Source organism: Leucopleurus acutus (assembly GCF_964270905.1).
Source record: "Leucopleurus acutus genome assembly, chromosome: 13".
In the NCBI taxonomy this organism is placed as follows: Eukaryota; Metazoa; Chordata; class Mammalia; order Artiodactyla; family Delphinidae; genus Leucopleurus; species Leucopleurus acutus.
This window is the reverse complement of record NC_139155.1, coordinates 7,490,314-7,496,407: the sequence shown is the minus strand read 5'-3', so window position 1 is coordinate 7,496,407 and position 6,094 is coordinate 7,490,314.

The window sequence follows — 6,094 nt, the reverse complement described above, 5'->3', positions numbered from 1 at the left end:
TCCCACTAGCTACCTATTTTACTTTTGGTAGTGTATATATGTCCATGCCACTCTCTCTTTGTCACAGCTTACCCGTGCCCCTCCCCGTATCCTCAAGTCCATTCCCTAGTAGGTCTGTATCTTTATTCCCGTCTTGCCCCTAGGTTCTTCATGACCATTTTTTCCCCCTTAGATTCCATATATATGTGTTAACATAAGGTATTTCTTTCTCTTTCTGACTTACTTCACTCTGTATGACAGACTCTAGGTCCATCCACCTCACTACAAATAACTCAATTTCGTTTCTTTTTATGGCTGAGTAATATTCCATTGTATATATGTGCCACATCTTCTTTATTCATCTGTTGATGGACACTTAGGTTGCTTCCATGTCCTGGCTATTGTAAATAGAGCTGCAGTGAACATTTTGGTACATGTCTCTGTTTGAATTATGGTTTTCTCAGGGTATATGCTCAGTAGTGGGATTGCTGGGTCATATGGTAGTTCTATTTGTAGTTTTTTAAGGAACCTCCTTACTGTTCTTCAATACAGAGACACTGTATTGCCCTTGGTTTACTATCTTGGTAAAGAGAGGGTCTCAGTGGGCTTTCATCTGGTTCTTCCTTCCATGAACCAGGGAATCAGGATGGGGAATACCCTTCACTCCATGAACCAGGGAATCAGGATGGGGATTCTGCTAATTGCTGAATATGTTCTTTTTCTTTGTAAATTGAGGAACTCAGGAAGTAACCCCAAAAGTAGTCTTCAGCCCTAATGGGTCAAAACTCCACTTATTATCTGGTATTCACAAACTTCCATTCTGATCACACCACAGTGATATTTGGGGTCTCTCTAGATTAACCTCAACTCAACCAGTTTCTTGCAAGCCCCTCCAAAATTGAGCCAGTTTTCTTCCCTGGTGCATAGTTACCCTAAGATGTGGTGGCAAGTCTCTTTGAGGGAAGGTTGGAGGAAGATTAAGGATATACTGTGTCCATGTTGTTAGTATCTTAGCCAAAGGGATGATACATGTCCTTAAACAGCTTGGATCTGTGAACTTAGAGGTTAACAGGCTGGGATAATCTGCTATGGTAACTCAAGTCAGGTTTCTCCTCATCAGATGTAAAAGTTTGTCATGTGGATCAAATACTATCCTGGCAAGGTGCATATTGTGTCCTCACAGAAGATACATTGAAATCCTAACTTCCAGTACCTGCGAATGTGACCTTATCTGGAGATAGTGTGGTTGCAATTATAGCTGAGTTGAAATGAGGTCATTCTGGACCTCATTTGGGGTCTTTAATCCATTATGACTGGTGTCCTTGTAAGTACTGGAAAAATAAAGGTAGTAGATGGGTATTTGAGAGTACTGCATGTTTTCTAGTGGACTTGAAAGTAGTTCCTTACTAAATGATGTGAGAATGGTTTCTTAAGGTGCACTAAATATGTAACCCGTGTTAATTAGATGCCAGACCTATTTGATACTCATTTTGACTTCAAAAGATGATTGGCTAATATTTTAGACCTTGTCTTATTTATGCAGGCATGGAACTTACAGACAATATAGAAACCTAGATGTTGTCATCATTTTTTGCTTTTGAAAGAGTTCAGTGTGTGAAGTCATCCCAGGAACTCAAAAGCATCAAGCAATTTGCCTATATATGATTGTTATAGGTAGATACAATATCTATTAATCTGTCACATTTGTAGAATGATTGGCATTTGCCACATCTGCAGTCTGCAAATCACCCACTATCGCACATAGTTTCTGGAAAGAAAGGCAGAATGTCTCCCTGCCAGATGTACTTTATTACTGTCTCCTGTCCCAAATCCTTGTCCCGTGATAGCTGGGTGAGCTTCCCTTGGGAAATGCAGAAAGCTGAAAGCCCAGAGCAAGAGCCAGCCATGATATAAATGATGTTTCTCCCTTCTTTTGGACCCTAATGTGCCCAGTTTCTCGAGCATCCTGGTAGGACCTCATAGAAGGAGGAACCCTCTTAGGTCCAGAATGGAGAGAGTTATGGAAGGTGTAAAGAAGTGATAACATATCGTAGCAGTCTTCTTTATCCCTTCACAGCAATGATTTGATCCTCTGCTCCCCATCTGCGGGCCTGGGAAAGCTGTGTAGCTCTACACGTGTGGTTGCGGTGCCTGCCTGAGCTAGTCCTCTCCGTGGACTTTGGGACAAAGGAGATGTGGCCGCAGCATTGCCCCTTGGCCCCTACACCCTGCAGCCAAACTACTGGATTTCACTGTACCATTTATACCCTGTCACAGTCCTTTCAGGCTGCTGTAACAGAACACCATGCACGGGGTATCTGATAAACCAGAGGCTGGAGCACATCACACACTCAGCCTGTGTCTACCTTGGGCCTTTGTCAGATGTTAAAGAAGCTCAGAGTGGGAGGCTGAAGAGATCTGCAAATCAGAGCAGGTTTCCTGCAGCCCCCGGAGTGGAGAGGCAAACTTGTCTATTGGGAATTCTGAAGAATCCTTTTCCTAAAACGGGTTGAGGCAAAGGTACACTGACTGTTAACCTGCACACCAATCTCAGCCCACCCTAGTCTGTGAAAGGACGAAGGTGTTTGGTCCTCTGGGCTCTCTACATAGGAGAGGGAAGGTATCATCTTTTACTAAAAAAAAAAAAAAAAAAAAAGTGTCCCACTATCTTAGCTTGGGCTGCTGCAATAAAAATGCAATAGCCTGGGTGATGTGTAAGCAGCATAATCAATTTCTCAGAATTGTGGAGGCTGGAAGTCTTAGAATGAGGTACTGGCAGATTTGGCATCTGGTGAGGGCCCTCGTCCTGGTTCAGAGATGGCTGTCTTGTCACTCTAACCTCATGTGGCCAAAAGGACAAAGGAGCTCTCTAGGGTCTCTTCTAAAGGCACTAACCCCTCATGACCCACCAGGGGACCCAGCAGGGCTCCCCTCTCATGACCTAATTGCCTCCCAACCCCCTCCCCCAAATACTATCATACTGGGGATTCCATTTCAGCTTATGAATTTCGTGGGGAAACAAATATTCAACCTATAGCAAATCCTCAATAAAACTAATTTCTCTGCAACATGAATTATGTATTCCACAAAAAGTTATTTCTTAAGCATCCATTACATGTTTGCCTCAAGGACTTTACATTTAGTAGGGAAATAATCAGTAAACAAAGGAATATGTAAATACAAATAAAATTAGACATTTGAGAAGTGGTGTGAATGAAGCAGACATGTGAGCAGCCTATTGCATAGTTGCAATTAAATGCCCCATAGTAACCTTTAATGTGCATGAATATCTATTTGTTTTATTTCAACAAAGCCTATTTCTCTTCCTGTTAATGCTGCCATTATACACCCATGAAATCTAGAAAACGTTCTCATCCATATCTCTTAACTCCCCATATCAAATTAGTCACTAAGTCCTTTTTCCTTAAGTATGTCACAAATTTGCTCATTTTCATGTTTCTATGTTTACTGCCTCATTCCTACATTCATATTTTAACTGTTTTCCCCTCCTCCAAAACCCCGCTTTCTTTAACTTCATCTTTCCCCTTCTGGTTAGTGATGTATCTGTAATATGAAATGGTCCCTGGTTTAAAATCCTCCTGTGCTTATTGAAGGGATTCAAAGTGTATCATGTGGACCTCCGAATAGATTCTACAGATATGCATATGCACGGAGGCATATTTCACAAGTAGTGTGTAAAATGTAGAATTACACAACGCTCAACTTCTTAACTGCAGGCCTTCTCAGTATGTTTAATGAGACCGTGTGCATTGTATGTACCAGACAGACATAGTATGCAGTACCAGGCAGACATAGTATGCAGTACCAGGCAGACATAGTATGCAGTACCAGGCAGACGTAGTATGCAGTACCAGGCAGACGTAGTATGCAGTACCAGGCAGACGTAGTATGCAGTATCAGGCAGACGTAGTATGCAGCACTTCCATAATTTATTTAATTATTAAATCTTTAAGCTTGTACTGGGACTGTTTCAATACACATTTTAGAACATATCAGTCCATTGTACACAGATTAAACTTTCAAGCCTAGTTTATAAGCTGTTTAGGATTTCACCATTGTCTGTATCTTTAATCTTCTGCCATTTTCTTTGTAATCCTTACTGCAGTGATGCTGGACTAGATCTTTACAGAAACATTCAGTGCTGTTCCACATCCCTACTCTTCTATTCATGGCAGACCTTCCATTGAGGACGTTCATATCTTCAAGGCCAGGTGTGGGTTGTGAATGTGTGAGCATGCATGGATAGGTATGAGCTGAGAAAAGCAGGATGGTGAGAAGTTTCAAAGCTAAGACTCTGGAACCAGACTTCCTTGTCTGAGTCCTGGTTCCACCAAATCAAGTTCTTGACCTTGGACAGGTTACTGAACCACTCAGGGCACTTAGTTATCTCTTGTCTACAGTGAGCATAATACTGGAGCTTCCCTCATTGCACTGATGATTACAAATACTTATTGTTTAGCAAATGGTCTGGTACCTGGGAAAATGTCTCAATGGAAAAAAAAATTGACTGTGTCTGTCTTCAAACTGGTTAAAAGGGGAAACGAAATATGCAGAAGAAACTCCTTGACAACTTAGGTATTTTTGTTCAGTTCACCTGGTGACCTCTGTAGGACTGTTTTCAGAAAAGAAAAGGCAGTCACCTCTGAAGCAGTTTTCTCCAAATGACCGGTCAGTAGGCATACAAATTCAAATTTATCGGATCGCACCACTTATTAACTACATCAGTAGGAATAGTACCTGATAGGTAGAGGGAATAAAAAGACTATGTACTAGAAATCCTCGGTTATTAGAGAAGCAGTTTTCACAAGAAACTTGGAGGACAAAATCAGGATAACTAGTTATGAGTGGCTGGCAGAGGAACGTCTATGGTTACCTCTGGAATAGCCTCAGGTTTGGGCGTGTGCCCCTGCTGTCAGCTTCAGAGCTGTGAATGTTCCTAGTTCGGGTGATTTTTTGGACCTTGCCTTCTCTCCTGTGAATGCCGTCATACCGCTTTTAGCTAGTTGCATTCTAAGATGCACTAGCATTCTAAAAAGATGACTTATGTCCACCTTTTTATCAAGCTACCTATAGGAATTTTGACGAATTTAACAATAATTTTTCAATTCTTATTCATGCAAGTATAATCTAAAGCCTCTTGTAAGTTTATGTTTACAAAACTTGGAGGATTTTAGACTATAACTTAATGCTATTTTATCTTGTAAGGGTCACCTTTTATTTTGTATGACACTGTAATCTAGACATGCTGTATCATACTGTAGCCTCTAGTCACATGGGGCTGTGTATATTTAAACTTAATTCATTATGAAATACAATTCAAAAGCCAATTCTTTTCATAGTAACCACATTTCACGTGCTCAGTCACCACATGTGACTAATGGCTACCATCTTGGACAGCACAGGTTATAGAACATTTCCATCATAGCAGGAAGTTCTGTTAATCAGTGATGAATCACTAGAGCCTATAGACCTGAAGTCAGGGACCATATCTTATACGTCTTTTAAATGTACCCATGTCCTACCGCAAGAACAGTTATGATACATGTTAAGCTATTTGCTGGTTGAATGATGTCTTGCAATTTTCCTCTTTCTCCCTGGTGTCTACCCAGTCCTGCGCAATCATTCTTCCAAAGAATTCTTGCCATGCCCTTTTCCTAGATAAACCCTTGATCTCCCACGTAGACACCACTGCCCTGTAAAACACCCCCTCCCTTGGCTTCTCTTTCCAGTCTTCATTAATAGTGTCAAGAATAATGAATGATTATGATGTTTCCTTACTCTTTTGTGGTTGTAGTCATTCTCCTTTGAAGCTTATACTCTCTGGCTTTACCACTTTCTATGCTAATTCTCCCCTCTTGCCTCCCCTGTGAATTGAATTTACTTTTCATACTGAGTTTTTATTTAATTTTTTACTGAGCTACCATTGAGCCCCATAACCTTGTAAGTTTAAGGTGTACAACATGCTGGTTGGATACATTTCTGTGTTGCATAATGATTACCACTGTACTCTGTGCTTTCTTGCTGTTCTCACCAGCAAAACAGACTTTTGCATTACTACCTGTAGTGGCCAGCTTTTTGTTTTTGGTATCCTGAT